The 18392-nt window shown below is 45.0% G+C and overlaps 1 pseudogene; it reads right to left on the bottom strand.

Moving 5' to 3' along the window:
* Positions 1–1064: 1064 nt before the first annotated feature.
* Positions 1065–18066, bottom strand: LOC123485440 (annotated as a pseudogene).
* Positions 18067–18392: the final 326 nt, after the last annotated feature.

Here is an 18392-nt window from a genome sequence, read left to right as displayed (position 1 = left end):
ATTGATCAGTTGAATCAGCTGTTCTTTATTGACAACTATAACTTGACTTGATCATGTATGAACTATAATTAATCAACTATAAAAGGTGATTAGTTGAACCAGGTGTTTTACTGCAGGGCCGGAGCAAAAGCCTGCACCCACTACCAGCTCCCTACTGAGTAAGGTTGGGCAACCCCTGTTCGACAGACAGACAGGCGTTTCAAACTGCATCTTTAAATGGAAGAAACACACAATAGCCAAAACACACACAGCAAAACACAGCTAAAGTAGTCCAACAGAACAGAAGCACCACTTAAATAGGCAGAGGCTGCGTGCCAAACCACACCCTGGAATAGGGGCCTTTTGGGACACTTGCAAAGACCGAACAAGATCCTCTGGATATAAAATATACAAATCCCATGTCTGGAAAAGGATGATCATATTTGGAATCTCGCTCCCTCTGTTCTCCAGAGAGAATAAAAGGAGAGAGAAAGAGAGAGTGATAGAGAGCGAGGGAGAAAGTGATAGAGAGAGAGAGAAATAGGGAGAGAGAGAGAAATAGAGAGAGAGAGAGAAATAGAGAGAGAGAAAGTGATAGAGAGAGAGAGAAATAGAGAGAGAGCGAGAAATAGAGAGAGGGATAAATAGAGAGAGAGAAAGTGATAGAGAGAGAGAGAGAAATAGAGAGAAATAGAGAGAGAGAGAAAGAGAGAGAGAGAGAGAGAGAGAGAGAGAGAGAGAGAGGGGTCATTAGAGGTCCATTCCACCCCAGACCAGACCGTTCTATTCATCCATCGATGAGGGGGGTGGAAGACAGTTCTCTCCCTGGAATGAACCATTATGACACCAGGCAGGGGTGCAGAGCCTCCAGGAAGTCTCCAGATAAAGGAGAGAGAAGAGAAGGTCCGAACGACAACTAAAGTCCGTTGTCGTTTGTCTTTTTGCATAGCGAGCGAGGCGGTGGTTGCTTTAGTAACAGCCAGCCACAGTTTCAGATGGAGGAGGAAGGATGAGTTTTGGGGGTGGAGTGTCTTGGTCCGTTTCAGTCCCTGTTTCTCTCCAACGGTGAGAGGGTACAACCCCTCTTCCCAAACATACACTCTCACAACGAAGACACTTTCTGGCGCTCGCGACCGTTAGATGTCTTCTTGACTTTAGAGACGCCCTCCAACATACCTGACTCCGTCACCCTGCAGAGAGAACAGAGAGAAAGAGAGAGGGTTAGAGATAGTTTCATACTGAACACATTACATTTTTAAACATCCCAAATGCTACCTCACAAAAAACTACACTCTCTCGCTCTCTTACACTTCATCGATCTCTATGTCCTCCTCATCCAGGGGCAGCTGGAGGTAGGGGTTGTTGGAAGCAGGGCGGAACTTATACCCCGTCAACACAAAGAAGATCAGAGTAGACACCTCCACTAAGAACTAGAGAGGGGGAAAATAAATAAAGCATTTAGACAATCTCTAAAAACAATGAAGAAATGGCTATAATCAGTGTCAGAGGTTCACAGTGTGACATCATCAGAAGTGGACGGTGATGGGTGTCTCACCTGGTAACACCACTGCCATTGGAAAGGCACCGTCACCTTCAGCAGGATGGCTATGATCCTCGTGAAGTAGATATAACATACTATCTACAGATGGAGGAGGGATGGATGGATGGATGGATGGAGATAGGGAGAGGGAGGAGGGATGGATGGAGGGAGATAGGGAGGAGGGAGGGAGAGATGGATGGAGGGAGGGAGGGAGGGATGGAGAGAGAGAGAGAGGGATGGATGGAGAGAGGGAGAGGGATGGATGGAGGGAGAGAGAGAGAGGGAGGGATGGATGGAGATAGGGAGGGAGGGAGAGAGAGGAGGGATGGAGGGAGATAGGGAGGAGGGAGGGAGAGAGAGGGAGGATGGAGGGAGAGAGAGAGAGAGGGAGGGATGGAGGGAGATAGGGAGGAGGGAGAGGAGAGAGGGAGGGAGGGGGGAGGAAGGGAGGGGAGAGAGAGGGAGGGATGGAGGGAGAGAGAGAGAGAGAGGGGAGGGATGGAGGGAGATAGGGAGGGGAGGGAGAGAGAGGGAGGGAGGGAGAGAGAGGGAGGGATGAGGGAGAGAGTAGGAGAGAGGGAGGGATGGAGGGAGATAGGGAGGGGGGAGAGAGAGGGAGGGAGGGAGGGGAGATAGGGAGGAGGGAGGGAGAGAGAGGGAGGGAGGGAGAGAGAGGGGAGGGATGGAGGGAGATAGGGAGGGAGGGAGAGAGAGGGAGGGATGGAGGAGATAGGAGGGAGGGAGGAGAGAGGGAGGGATGAGGGAGAGAGTAGGAGAGATTATCCATCCTGACATCTTTCAGAATTTACACAGAAAAATAAGTTAGAATTCAAAATATCAGCGAGGAAGAGACAGAGTCTCCTCACCATGACGTAGTAATGTCTGAACAGCTTGAGTTTCTCCAGGTTCATGGCAGCTGAGGGAAACAGAGACAGTATTACTACAGAAAACTACAGGGGAACACAGCACCAACTACAAGGTTCAAAACACTCCAACTATACTTTACTAAGCTACAGTTATTAACCACTGCTAACTGTCCATGAACTGTATCCTCCCCTGTAGATGGCTCACCTTTCCCATCAGTGCTGGAAGCCTCTTGCAGGTGAGAATAGACCGCAAAAACACACACACCACACACACCACATTATCCTCTGATGGCCCGGTCAGGGAGGGAGAAGCACCCTTCTCCAAACCCAACAGTAATTTTGCCCTTCCCCAGTTATACGCCACACAAAGGCAGATCCATTGTTCAGAAATTAAATGTTTGAATGTTCTAAGTAGCTGTCGATGGGAAAGCAGAGTAAAACACATACGCATTTGAATCAAGAATAAAAACAATTTGACATGTTAGAGTGTGAATCCTAAGTCAATACTCCACCTGCTTGACATACACCACTCTGTTTGAGTCGACTTGGCCACTCGGCTTTAAACAGGGCATCCGGCTCACACCCAGGAGGCAGCCCGTTTCAAAACTAATGCAATTCATTTTAACCAAACTCCACAGCCAGCTGAAACTAACATTAAACCCTAATACTGACCATATAACAGGCAAAGAGGATAGCTCCACAGCAGATGAGGTCAACTAGGAACAACATCTCCTACTAACAGTATACTGACCATACAACAGGGGAAGAGGATGCCACTCCACAACAGATGAGGTCCAACTAGGAACAACATCTCCTACTAACAGTATACTGACCATACAACAGGGAAGAGGATGCCTCCACAACAGATGAGGTCAACTAGGAACAACATCTCCTACTAACAGTATACTGACCATACAACAGGGAAGAGGATGCCTCCACAACAGATGAGGTCGAACTAGAACAACATCTCCCTACTAACAGTATACTGACCATACAACAGGGGAAGAGGATGCCTCCACAACAGATGAGGTCAACTAGGGAACAACATCTCCTACTAACAGTATACTGACCATACAACAGGGAAGAGGATGCCTCCACAACAGATGAGGTCAACTAGAACAACATCTCCTACTAACAGTATACTGACCATACAACAGAAGAGGATGCCTCCACAACAGATGAGGTCAACTAGGAACAACATCTCCTACAACAGTATACTGACCATACAACAGGGAAGAGGATGCCTCCACAACAGATGAGTCAACTAGGAACAACTTATCTCTACTAACAGTATACTGACCATACAACAGGGAAGAGGATGCTCTCCACAACAGATGAGAGGTCAACTAGGAACAACATCTCCTACTAACAGTATACTGACCATACAACAGGGAAGAGGATTCTCCACAGCAGAATGAGGTCAACTAGGAACAACATCTCCTACAACAGTATACTGACACATACAACAGGGAAGAGGATAACTCCACAGCAGATGAGGTCAACTAGGAACAACATCTCTCCTACTAACAGTATACTGACCATACAACAGGGAAGAGGATGCCTCCACACAACAGATGAGGTACAACTAGGAACAACATCTCCTACTAACAGTATACTGACCATACAACAGGGAAGAGGATAGCTCCACAGCAGATGAGGTCAACCAGGAACAGAACCTCCTTCCCACACAGGGCATACTCACTAGAGCCCTCCTCTGTAGACTCTATTATGATGTAGGCTATGTTGGCCAGAACCTAGGGAGAGGGAAGGAGAGATTTAGAGAGAGGAGGGGGAGGGGGGAGATTTAGAGAGTCAAAACTGTTGGAAGTTTGCCAGAGATTTAGAAGAATACATCACTAAATGTATCTTAGTCAGATCATTGGTTAATGAGTATACCTGTAGAGGGAGGACAATGCACCCCCCCCCCACCCACCCAGGTGTACCTGTGAGAGGGCGATCATGAAGATCTTTACTACTCTCCTTGTCTGACAGGATGTATTTAACGAAGGCCCAGCCAGTACCAATCAACGCCAGAGTGATGAACAGCAGAGCGCCCTTCAACCTGCACACAACACACACACACGTTATATTAGGTTGCTGACGGGAGAGAGGTTGTGTTTTTCTCTAGCAGGAGAGGTAAGCTTGGCTTCGTTTATGGTGTTGAGTTAAGCTTAAACCATGTATTTAGTTTGTAGGTAGGTATTGTAGTTTGGTATTATAGGTAGCTTACTCCGGTAGTTATTGTAGGTTATTATTGTAGGTAATTATTGCAGGTAAGGATTTTATTCGGGGGAGCCCAGTGCGCACGAGGCTAAGCTTACCCACTACCTGGACCAACAAAGCTAGCTAGCTAGAGGGTAGCTACCGGTAACTTTTAGCAACGGTGGTTAGCTGTTTCCAATGTTATTTCACGCTTAAGAGTACCTGTAATTGAGCCAGCTAGCTGCCACCTTCAGCTGTTTTTTCTAACCTCATTATCACATTAACGTTAGGTGGTCGGTAGCTGCTGTACCTAATTTCGGCTACTGATTGCAGTCTGCCAGTTTGGCTTTATACATAGCTTGGGCTTTGTTGAGTAAGGCTTAAACTATGTATTTAGATTGTAGTTAGGTACTATAGGTAGGCATCGTGGGCTGTATATTATTAAGTAGTATAGGTAGGCATCGTGGGCTGTTTGCGGGTAGCTGTTGTGTAGTTATTGTAGGTTACTTTTGTATTCGGCAGTGCCGGATGTAGCGACGGCTAGGCTCGCTAACTCACCTCCTGGATTAGCTGGCGAGTTGCTACTTAGCAACGGTAGCAACTAAAAACAATATCCTTTTTAGCCAGCTACATTCGCTCACAGCGACGCCTCTAGTTTTTCAAACAAAGTCAACTTACAGTAGCCATTGCTATGCTAGCCAACACTACCAGCAGGCTGTGGTAGCTAAATACAATATCTTTGTGCTAGCTACCCAACGTTTAATCATTGCTGCGTTATGAAAGGTAAGCCTTGGCTTCTTATAGGTGTTGAGTTAAGCTTAAACCATGTATTTAGATTGTAGGTAGGTATTGTAGTTTGGTATTATAGGTAGCTACTCCGGTAGTTATTGTAGGTTATTATTGTAGGTAATTATTGTAGGTAAGGATTTTTATTCGGGCGGAGCCCAAGGCTCTGACGAGGCTAAGCTTACCCACTACCTGGACCAACAAGGCTAGCTAGCTAGAGGGTAGCTACCGGTAACTTTAGAACTGTGGTTAGCTGTTTCCAATGTTATTTCATGCGCTTGAGAGTACCTGTGATTGAGCCAGCTAGCTGCTACCATTCAGCTGTTTTTCTAACCCATCCGAGGCATTAACGTTAGATGGTTGGTAGCTGCTGTACTTAATTACAGCTACTGATAACAGTCTGCTGTAGCTTACAACAATTCTAATTTCTAAAGTGGAAGTTGGAGAGTTTTATTCGGGTGGTTCAGTGCGAAACAATTATAGTTTCTGAGGTGAAGTTGGGAGAGTTATATATTTATTTATTTTTTTTTGGTGAGGAGGCCTGCTCTCTCCTTTTTCCCTGATGTTCAGTTCATTTCATCCCGATCTCCTCTGCATTATTGTAGCCATCTGTTGCAGCCTGTCAACTATGCACTCTGCCTATCCCTGTTCTCTCCTCTCCGCACAGGCTACACAACGCCCACACCGCGTGGCTGCCTCTAACCTGGTGGTCCCTGCACGCACCCCACACCTGGAGTTCCAGGTCTCAGGCAGCCTCTGGAACTGCCGTTCTGCCTCCAACAAAGCTGACTTCATCCCAGCCTATGCTAATCTCCAGTCCTCGACTTCTGGCGCTGACGGAAACATGGATTACCACTGAAAACACTGCTACTCCTACTGCTCTCTCCTCATCTGACCATGTGTTCTCGCATACCCGAGAGCATCTGGTCGAGGGGTGGTGGCACAGGAATCCTCATCTCTCCCAAGTGGACATTCTCAATTTTTCCCTAACCCATCTGTCTATCTCCTCATTTGAATTCCATGCTGCTCACCAGTCACTAGCCCATTTAAGCTTAATATCCCTTGTCATCTATCGCCTCCAGGTTCCCTTGGAGAGTTCATCAATGAGCTTGACGCCTTCTTGATAAGTTCCTCTGAGGATGGCTCACCCCTCACAGTTTGGGGAATTTCAACCTCCCTATGTCCACATTTGACTCATTTCTCTCTGCCTCCTTCTTTCCACTTCTCTCCTCTTTTTGACCTCACCTCTCACCGTCCCCCTACTCACAAGGCCAGGCAATACGCCGGCCCTCATCTTTACCAAGATGCTGCTCTTCTACTAATCTCACTGCAACTCCCCTCCATGTCTCCGACCACTACTTTGTTTCCTTTCTCTCTCGCTCTCCCTCCCACACTACTCACTCTGCCCCTACAACAGATGGTAATGCGCCCCGCCGCAACCTTCGCTCTCTCTCTCCACTACTCTCTCCTCTTCCATCCTATCATCTCTTCCCTCTGCTCAATCCTTCTCCCCCTCCAATCTCCTGATTCTGCCTCCCTCAACCCTCCTCTCCTCCCCTTTCTGCATCTTGACTCTCTGTGTCCCCTATCCTCCGGCCAGGCTCGGGACCTCCCCTCAGCTCCGGTGGCCCTGATGACTCATTGCGAGCTCACAGAACAGAGCTCCGGGCAGCGGAGCGGAAATGGAAGAAAACTAAACTCCCTGCCGACCTGGCATCTTTTCACTCCCTCCCTCTCTACATTTTCTTCATCTGTTTCTGCTGCTAAGGCCACTTTCTACCACTCTAAATTCCAAGCATCTGCCTCTAACCCCTAGGAAGCTCTTTGCCACATTTTCCTCCCTCCCTGAATCCTCCCCCCCGCCCCTCTCTCTCTGTGGATGACCCGTCAACCACTTTGAAAAGAAGGTTGACGACATTCGATCCTCGTTTGTTAAGTCTAATGACACTGCTGGTCCTACTCACACTGCCCTACCCTATGCTTTGACTTCTTTCTCCCCTCTCTCTCCAGATAAAATCCTGCGACTTGTGACTGCAGGCCGCCCAACAACCTGCCCGCTTACCCCATCCCCTCCTCTCTTCTCCAGACCATCTCCGACCTTCTCCCCTACCTCACCTCGCTGATCAACTCATCCCTGACCGCTGGCCATGTCCCTTCCGTCTTCAAGAGAGCGAGAGTTGCTCCCCTTCTCAAGAAAACCAACACTGATCCCACTGATGTCAACAACTACAGACCAGTATCCCTTCTTTTCTTTTCTGCTTCCAAAACTATTGAGCGTGCCGCCTTTAGCCAACTCTCTTGCTATCTCTCTCAGAATGACCTTCTTGATCCAAACCAGTCAGGTTTCAGGACTGGTCATTCAACTGAGACTGCTCTTCTCTGTGTCACGGAGGCTCTCCGCACTGCTAAAGCTAACTCTCTCTCCTCTGCTCTTGTCCTTCTAGACCTGTCTGCTGCCTTTGATACTGTGAACCATCAGATCCTCCTCCCCACCCTCTCCGAGCTGGGCATCTCCGTCGCGGCTCACTCCTGGTTGCGTCCTACCTGACCGGTCGCTCCTACCAAGTGGCGTGGCGAGAAGCTGTCTCCGCACCACGTGCTCTCACCACTGGTGTCCCCCAGGGCTCAGTCCTAGGCCCTCTCCTTTTCTCCCTATACACCAAGTCACTTGGCTCTGTCATATCCTCACATGGCCTCTCCTATCATTGCTACGCTGACGATACACAACTAATCTTCTCCTTTCCCCTTCTGATAACCAGGTGGCGAATCGCATCTCTGCATGTCTGGCAGACATATCAGTATGGATGACGGATCACCACCTCAAGCTGAACCCTGGCAAGACGGAGCTGCTCTTCCTCCCGGGAAGGACTGCCCGTTCCATGATCTCGCCATCACGGTTGACAACTCCGCTGTGTCCTCCTCCCAGAGTGCGAAGAGCCCTAGGGCGCTGACCCTGGACAACACCCTGTCGTTCTCCGCCAACATCAAGGCGGTGACCCGCTCCCTGCAGGTTCATGCTCCTACAACATTCGGAGAGTACGACCCTGCCTTACACAGGGCGGCACAGGTCCTAATCCAGGCACTTGTCATCTCCCCGTCTGGACTACTGCAACTTCGCTGTTGGCTGGCCTCCCTGCCTGTGCCATTAAACCCCTACAACTCATCCAGAATGCCGCAGCCCGTCTGGTGTTCAACCTTCCCAAGTTCTCTCACGTCACCCCCCTCCTCCGCACACCTCCACTGGCTTCCAGTTGAAGCTCGCATCCGCTACAAGACCATGGTGCTTGCCTGGAGCAGTGAGGGGAACGGCACCTCTGTTACCTTCGGGCTCTGATCAGTCCCTACACCCCAAACGAGGGCATTTGCGTTCATCCACCTCTGGCCTGCTGGCTCCCCTTCCTCTGCGGAAGCATAGTTCCCGCTCAGCCCAGTCAAAACTGTTCGCTGCTCTGGCACCCCAATGGTGGAACAAGCTCCCCTCACGACGCCAGGACAGCGGAGTCACTCACCACCTTCCGGAGGCATTTGAAACCCCACCTCTTTAAGGAATACCTGGGATAGGATAAAGTAATCCTTCTACCCCCCAAAAATTGTAAAGTGGTTATCCCACTGGCTATAGGGTGAAACGCACCAATTGGTGAGTCGCTCTGGATAAGAGCGTCTGCTAAATGACGTAAATGTGCCCTTGAGCAAGGCACTTAACCCTAATTGCTCCTGTAAGTCGCTCTCTGGATAAGAGCGTCTGCTAAATGACTAAAATGTAAATGTAAATGTAAATATTACACACAACACACACACACACGTAACATACAAAACACACACACACATAACAGACAAAACACACACATCCATTCTGTTTTACTCATTTCATATGTATAACCTGTATTCTACTGTATTCTAGTCAATGCCACTCAGACATTGCTCGTCCTAATATTTATATATTTCTTTAATTCCATTCTTTACTTTTAGATGTGTGTATTGTTGTGATGTTAGATACTACTGCACTGTTGGAGCTAGGAACACAAGCATTTCGCTGCACCCCGCAATAACATCTGCTAAACACGTGTATGTGACCAATAACATGTGCGAAACATGTGTATGTGATATTACATATACACGTATGAAACAGACACACACACTCATCCATATTATACACACACAGATGCATGGGCACAACTTTGGGTTTTTAGAAGTGTGTGGGAGGGCGGACGGACGGACGTCAGTATTATTAGATGTTTATCCAGTTGGATATAAACACTCCAAAACAGCCAACCCGACGCGTTGAGGCGTCCGCATGGTCCTAAAAGCACACCGCTGCCTCGTTTTGTATCACATTCCAATTATAATACTGGGGGGCGACAAAACGGCATTTCAGAATATGTGTGTGTGTGTGGGGGGGGGACATGTCCCCAGTGAAAGTGCGCCCCTACACAGATGTATCATTCACACACACACACCAGAAATGTGACCAGAGTGACAGAAGCCAGACTCACAGGTGAGTGATGTAGTACATGACAGCCCAGCCTTCGATGGGGTGCCCTCGGTGTTGATGAAGTGGTAGTTGATCTGACAGAGAGAGAAACAGCAACATTCTATAGGATATTACATCATAGGCCATAGTCATTTAGTGGGGTTGGTTAGGTGGAGGATGTATGGGAGGTATTTGGGTTTCTCTGTGTGTGTTTCTCTCTCTGTGTGTGTGTGTGGAGGTCAGTATCTGTGTGTGTCTACATGTGTGTCCTCGTGTGTGTCCACGTGTGTGTGTGTTGTACTCACGCTGTGGAAGACCAGGGAGATTGACTTGGTGAAGGCCAGAGCTGCCATCAGCCAGTGGATCTTAAACACACTGTACCTACAGAGAGAGAGAGAAGAGAGGGAGAGAGGACAAGAGAGAGAGAGAGAGAGAGAGGAGAGAGGACAAGAGAGAGAGAGAGAGAGAGAGGAGAGAGGAGAGGGAGAGAGTACAAGAGAGAGGAGAGAGGACAAGAGAGAGAGGAGAGGGAGAGAGGACAAGAGAGAGAGAGAGGAGAGGGAGAGAGGACAAGAGAGGGGAGAGGATAGTAGAGGAGGAGGAGAAGAGGGTTATTAACTGCTACTGTGTGCCCATGTGTACCTGGTGCTTCATCAGTGTGTAGACCCAGAACATGGCTGGTACAGGGTGTGTGTGTGTGTGTGTGTGTGTCAGGGTTTCCGTTAGCTGGTATTTGATGGCTTTTGTCCGATCAAATAAAATTGTAGCCGGCCAAACACACTATACCAGGGCTGCCAGTCATACACCCTTCAGCACCGCCCCTCTTCTCTCACTGCCTTGTGAGCTGCTGAGAGAGAGACAGAGAGCCTTGGCTACTGTTGATTGTCAAGATGGAGGCCTCTTTCGTTGCAGTTCAACGAAGAGTAGAGAGGTAGGCCTATAGGCAAAAGCCAACAAGGGGAATGTCCTCCATACGGACAAGTTTACCGTGCAACTCGCTATTCAGGTAGGATGCAATTTTGAAACTTTAATGTATTGATTTTTTCATATTTAGAATTTGTTTTATCATTAGTGTTACTGTATATCATTTTTTGTTATTGTGGCCTATTGATTATATATTGATTATTATTTATTTTGTAAAATAAACATCATTAGCCTATTGCTGTCATTTGTTGGGTACGGTAGGCACTAGCCTTTCTTGGTATTGCTGCAATACAGCCTGTTCCAAACTTCTGTGACGGTTTCAACTATTTGCAAGTGTTTTGCTTCATTCTGTTGAGCCATTTTCTTTGGCCAAATTAAGTAGTGTTTGCCGCAATATAATATCCTGTTCGTATTTTCCCTATAAAAAACAACGGCTTGACCTTTGACATGACCCTAATAAAGTTGCCAACTTCTGTAAAGGTTGGGTGTGGTTATTCTCCCATGATCCTGCAGGCCTGTGATATGAAGGCAGTGCAGCAGCGCTCCAACTGACTGACTGTCGAACTTGAGGTTAGGAAGAGAGTTACTCCTATAATCTAACAATCTAACGCTCATCTTTATAAAAATATATATATTCTGATCGAAGATGAACGAATTAGCCTTCTCCTGTACGCCTATATGTAATAATACATCATAATAGTTTTTTTTTTGGGGGGTATATTTGTCTGTTATTTGTGGGCGTTTTCTTGTACAAGTGTGTAATGGAAATGTGTTACCCCCGACTCCCCGAGACACCCGCAGGGAGTGGGGTCACTGCAAGGGACACCATTGTCCAGCACCCCTGGAGCAATTGGGGATAAGTGCCTTGCTCAAGGGCACAGCGACAGATTTTTGTTTACCTTGTTGGCTCCAGGAACCAAACGAGCAACCTTTCGGTAACTGGGCCAAACGCATTCTAACCTCCAAGCTACCTCCCATCCCGTTTAGCAGAGAAGGATAAATAAACACATGTTGGTGTCGTAGCATGCCGCCGCATCTATCTCTCTCTCTTCGGGGGCAAGGCCTAAGCTTCTCTTCCTTTAGATACATTTATTATATAAATATCATACATCCTATAGGCATATACATGTAATGCCCTGAAGCATTTAGTGCTCAAATCTCTGACAGCTGAACCATGAGGTGGACAATTATTGTTTTAGGAAAGCCTAAAAAAACAAACAAACAAACAAACAAAGCTATAACGTTTAGCCAATGCTACACATCAAAACACAAGGTCTTTCTGTAATTGGTTCCAGGCTGTTTTCAAAGGACATGTAAATGTGGCCAACATCCCTGGTTTGTTGCTGGTGCTGGATGCGTGGCTGGACACCCTAATGGGTCTCGGCACCACCCCAATGCAATATGGATGTCCGATAAACGTACATCTTCCCAGTCACTTGTCCAGTTTTCCTATTAGAAACCCTGGTGTGGGTACCTGTGCTTCAGCAGTGTGTAGACCCAGACCGTGGCTATAATGAAGAAGACTCCAGCCATGAAGATGTAGAGATGGGGGAGAGGGATCTCTGCTGCTGACAGGTAACCTCCTGGGTTCTTCTCCGTCACCTCCACCTGGACACGGACACACACGTCATCATATTACACAAAGAAGTCAGAACACAATATATATAACACACAGACACACAAATCACACACAAGGTAACGCAGTACACCACTCACGTTGAGATTGAAGGGGTGGTTGATGCCTGGCAGAATGTTGTCACAGTAGTGGAAGTTGAGGTTGTACAGGCCCTCATCCAACTGGCCAATCACCATGTGGAACTGTGGAGAGGGAGGGGCCACGGTCATAAACACACAGCAGTTTGAAGGTTGAACAATGTTGTGTGGAAGACTAAAAGCTGTGGAAAGGTTGGATAATTATTTGAGAATGTCTGTAAAAAGGTTGTTTTAAGGTTGTCGATTGAAGGTATTTAAACGTTGTGTAAAGGTTGTGTGAAGGTTAGTGGACTCACGCTGAAGCTGTACGAGCCGTTGATTTTCTGCACATCCAGAGTCAGCCCGTTGATCCGCCCCACCTGGAGAAACATAGATGTTAAACACACAGAGACACACACACACACACACAGAGACACAGACACACACGCAGAGAGAGACACAGACACACACACAGAGAGACACACACAGACACATATACACACACACACAGAGAGACACACAGACACACACAGAGACACACCTGGTTGGTAGGTTTTTTAGTCTCCATTTTGCTCAACTCTGCCTTTCCTTCTTCCTCCTCCTTGGGTTCTGGCTTCTCTTCCTCCTTCTTCCCCTCTTGCATCACTCCATCTTTCTTTTCCTCCTTCCCCTCTTGCATCACTCCATCTTTCTTTTCCTCCTTCCCCTCTTGCATCACTCCATCTTTCTTTTCCTCCTTCCCCTCTTTCATCACTCCATCTTTCTTTTCTTCCTCCACTTTCTTTACATCTTTCTTCTGTTCTTTCACCTTCACGTTCTCAGGGGCCTCTACCGCTCTTCTTCTCCTGGAACCTGAACACATAGCCAATCAGAAGACAGCACATAATGATGATGATGCAACATGAATCCTGTGTAGCTCAGTTGGTATAGCATGGCGTTTGCAACGCCAGGGTTGTGGGTTCGTTTCCCACGGGGGGCCAGTATGAAAAAATATAAAAATAAAATACAATGTATGCACTCACTAACTGTAAGTCGCTCTGGATAAGAGTGTCTGCTAAATGTCTAAAATGTGAATAAACGCTAACCTTGATACTCTTTAGTCAGGTTATATAACGACAACACTACTCTTTAGTCAGGTTATATAACGACAACACTACTCTTTAGTCAGGTTATATAACGACAACACTACTCTTTAGTCAGGTTATATAACGACAACACTACTCTTTAGTCAGGTTATATAACGACAACACTACTCTTTAGTCAGGTTATATAACGACAACACTACTTTTAGTCAGGTTATATAACGACAACACTACTCTTTAGTCAGGTTATATAACGACAACACTACTCTTTAGTCAGGTTATATAACGACAACACTACTCTTTAGTCAGGTTATATAATAGACAACACTACTCTTTAGTCAGGTTATATAACGACAACACTACTCTTTAGTCAGGTTATATAACGACAACACTACTCTTTAGTCAGGTTATATAATGACAACACTACTCTTTGGTCAGGTTATATAACGACAACACCTACTCTTTAGTCAGGTTATATAACGACAACACTACTCTTTAGTCAGGTTATATAACGACAACACTACTCTTTAGTAAGGAATTTTATAAGGGAAAATATTTGTTTTGGGAATTTTCATAATACTTTCAATATCATTAATTTCCATGTTGGTTCTATTCCTGGAAATGCCCTTGTTCGGAGCAAAGGATCCCAATTTCAAACTCTCCAAAAAAGTGTTTAGAATTCTATAAACTGGCAATAATGAATATTAACTGACAAAATATTGTGTGTAGTTTCTTGCAATAGCCCTCTGGGATTTTAAAGAATATTTCTATCAAAACTTTGATTCCTAAAAGAGGTGTCCAGAGATTGTCAACTCCCTCAGATTTGTCTAAAATCCTAAATGAATCAGGAATGAGCAGGGGCAGCTAAACCATAAGGACCCCTTTTTATGTCCTCATTACATGTAGTGCAGCAAGACCACTCATGGTCTATAAAGTTCAGAATGTTCTGTACACTCAGTGTATATATTTCAAATTAATATTAAGACAGATATTTGTGGGGGGGAAAAAGTTGAGATTGTCCCATCTTTCAAGTATCTCTGAGCTCTAAAACAGCAACATTTTCTCTCAGCCTCATGGCAAAATGTGTAAAATAGCATGAGATTAGCTATAAAACACATTTTTCTCTGCACCATGGCAACAACCCCCACCCCTCCGGAACTGCGCTACGCCACTGCTATCGTACTGCGTTGTATTGAAGGGAGGTGTCTAGTGCCGACCTGAGTCTTTATTGAGTGTCTTGTTTGTCTTCAGCTTGGTCAAGACGCTGTCCTGGTCTCCATAAGACTTCACATTGACTCTACAGGAGAGAGGAGGACACACAGTTCATGTATTCACTAGGCACAACAACACAGCTGATTTGATCCCTCTCACCCACACAGACAGACAACCCTACCTGAGGTTGTTGGTGTCAATGAGGAAGAGGAAGAGGGGCTCATCGCTGTTTTGTTTGCTGAGTGGACACACCTCCGTTTCCTCCGCCTGGAGAACAAACATTACAACACAACCTTTATAAGCATTACCCTACCATAACCTTTTAGAAACATTACAACACAACCTTTATAAGCATAACCTTACCATAACCTTTTAGAAACATTACAACACAACCTTTTTATAAGCATTACCTTACCATAACCTTTTAGAAACATTACAACACAACCTTCTATAAGCATAACCTTACCATAACCTTTTTAGAAACATTACAACAACATTCCATTAGGCCTATATGAATCCTACCTTTGAAGCACATCTCATGAACAGCAGATCCTTATCCTTTTCCTTTCTTCCTGGGCCAATCAGATTAGCCTAGACCTACTGTCAAGTTACCAGGTTGCTAGGTAACATGACTCAACAACCTTGTTTGTTATCAAAACAATAATAAGCGGTACGGGAAAAGTTTTTTTTTTTTTTTAAACGGCTCGTGACATGGTTTGTGAAATTATATCAAAATGGCGTAGGAAGAAAAAAGTTGCTCCAGTAATATGAGTCATATTTTGAACCGTTTGATCTAGAGAGAGCCGTTTTCTTTGCTGTAAAGCTGCATGACTGTTGCGGAGCGGTTTTTCCTCTCTGGGATCGCCTACGGGCAGCGAACTTGCAAAGCCTATCAGACTGGCGTGGCCTGTGCTCTTGGTTATACCAGGGATGAAACCATACACAACGTATCATCTTTGCTCTCGCTCTGCATACTGCTCCGATGTATCAGATGTACAAGTGTTACAGCAGAAGACTGATCTGGGTCTGCATCCCCTCTTGCCATCATGGCTACATTATATTTAAAGAACTGATGGAGAATAGATTACAGCTGATATTCACATGAAAGTGAAGTGGACATTGTTGGATCGGCACATAAGAGACTAAATGTGGTAGCATCATATGAAACGGTACTATGGTATTCTAAAATGTTGGTATCATGATGTTTTGGTACCGTGATATTACCGTGGTACCGTATATCGTGCAACACTACTACTGATAGTAAAACATAATGTATCACCTAGTATATCTACTGATAGTAAAACATAATGTATCACCTAGCATATCTACTGATAGTAAAACATAATGTATCACCTAGCATATCTACTGATAGTAAAACATAATGTATCATGCTCTATCTACTGATAGTAAAACATAATGTATCACCTAGTATATCTACTGATAGTAAAACATAATGTATCACCTAGCATATCTACTGATAGTAAAACATAATGTATCACCTAGTATATCTACTGATAGTAAAACATAATGTATCACCTAGTATATCTACTGATAGTAAAACACAATGTATCACCTAGCATATCTACTGATAGTAAACATAATGTATCATGCTCTATCTACTGATAGTAAAACATAATGTATCACCTAGTATATCTACTGATAGTAAAACATAATGTATCACCTAGCATATCTACTGATAGTAAAACATAATGTATCACCTAGCATATCTACTGATAGTAAAACATAATGTATCACCTAGCATATCTACTGATAGTAAAACATAATGTATCACCTAGCATATCTACTGATAGTAAAACAATGTATCACCTAGCATATCTACTGATAGTAAAACATAATGTATCACCTAGGGGATGTAGCTCAGTTGGTAGAGCATGGCGTTTGCAACGCCAGGATTGTGGGTTCGATAAAAAAAAAAAAATGTATGTGCTAACTGTAAGTCGCTCTGGATAAGAGCGTCTGCTAAATGACTAAAATGTAAATGTAGTATATCTACTGATAGTAAAACATAATGTATCACCTAGCATATCTACTGATAGTAAAACATAATGTATCACCTAGCATATCTACTGATAGTAAAACATAATGTATCATGCTCTATCTACTGATAGTAAAACATAATGTATCACCTAGCATATCTACTGATAGTAAAACATAATGTATCACCTAGCATATCTACTGATAGTAAAACATAATGTATCATGCTCCTATCTACTGATAGTAAAACATAATGTATCACCTAGCATATCTACTGATAGTAAAACATAATGTATCACCTAGCATATCTACTGATAGTAAAACATAATGTATCATGCTCTATCTACTGAGAGTAAAACATAATGTATCATGCTCTATCTACTGAGAGTAAAACATAATGTATCACCTAGCATACAGTACATTTGTAAAGTATTCAGACCCCTTCACTTTTCTCCACATTTTGTTACGTTACAGTCTTATTCTTAAAATGGATCAAATCTTTTTTCCCCCTCATCAATCTACACACAATACCCCTAATGACAAAAGCAAAAACAGTTTATTTTTATTGTGCAATATCTATTTAATTACTATGGACTTGCGATCTATGTAGGCAGGTAAACATGCCAAAATTAAAACAGGATGTATTTATTGATGTATCAAGATAAAATATTGTATTCAGACAACATATGAGATGTAAATGGGCAACATTTAATTCCAAAGTGAGAGTTTATTTTCTCTCGCTTCAGAACAAATAATTTCAATACATTTTTGCATCGTTTTTTTCGTGGTTGCGTCATATTTCTGTTCACACTTTCCGTTGAAGTATCGATGCATGCTATAAAATATGAACAAACGGAGTACGCATCCGAGAAGTGCCCTCCGTGCTCCGTTTTCGCATACTTTGATTTGGACTCATACCCGACCCTCCAGTGATCGGAGCACGGTAGATTGCATTTTGAGAAACACCCCAATGTCTCACACAGTAGCCTATATCTTACCTCCCTATCTACTGATAGTAAAATGTATACTATGGCATTGTTGAATAGTCGATTTTGATTGGCTGGAGGGCATTCTCGAGCGTGCACTCATTTCAGATAACAGGACAGTTGCAAAAGTGATTTGATTTGATGAGATCTACTCACTGTGTAGGACAGGACTCCATTAACACGAGACTTGGAGAGACTGAATCCCACCTAGAGAGAGAGCGAGAGAGAGAACAATGATACAATTCACTAACTGGAGACAACACAGCCAGAGAGACAAGCTGCACACACCAGTTGTTCTTACAGGGTGCTTGCCGTTGTCCTCAGGCAGTGTCAGGGAAGAACGTTGACGTCCAGAGTTCCGTTGGCAAAGAAACCAAAGGTGTTGAGATGAACCACAAATCTCCTGTCATTCTGAAAGAGAGAGAGAGAGATGGGGGGAAGAGATGGGAGAGAGAGAGAGAGAGAGGGAGGGATGGGGGAAAGAGGGAGAGGGGGGGCGAGAGAAGGGCAAGAGACAGAGGGGAGAGAGGGCGAGAGAGAAATGACGGGGAGAGAGGGCGGGAGAGAAATGGGGGGCGGGAGAGAAATGAGGGGGGAGAAATGGAGGGAGAGAAATGGGGAGAGAGAAATGGAAGGAGAAATGAGGGGAGAGAGGGC

Source organism: Coregonus clupeaformis, unplaced genomic scaffold, assembly GCF_020615455.1.
Source record: "Coregonus clupeaformis isolate EN_2021a unplaced genomic scaffold, ASM2061545v1 scaf0689, whole genome shotgun sequence".
In the NCBI taxonomy this organism is placed as follows: Eukaryota; Metazoa; Chordata; class Actinopteri; order Salmoniformes; family Salmonidae; genus Coregonus; species Coregonus clupeaformis.
Note: the sequence above shows the minus strand (reverse complement) of the source record. Positions and strands in the feature narration are given on the sequence as shown.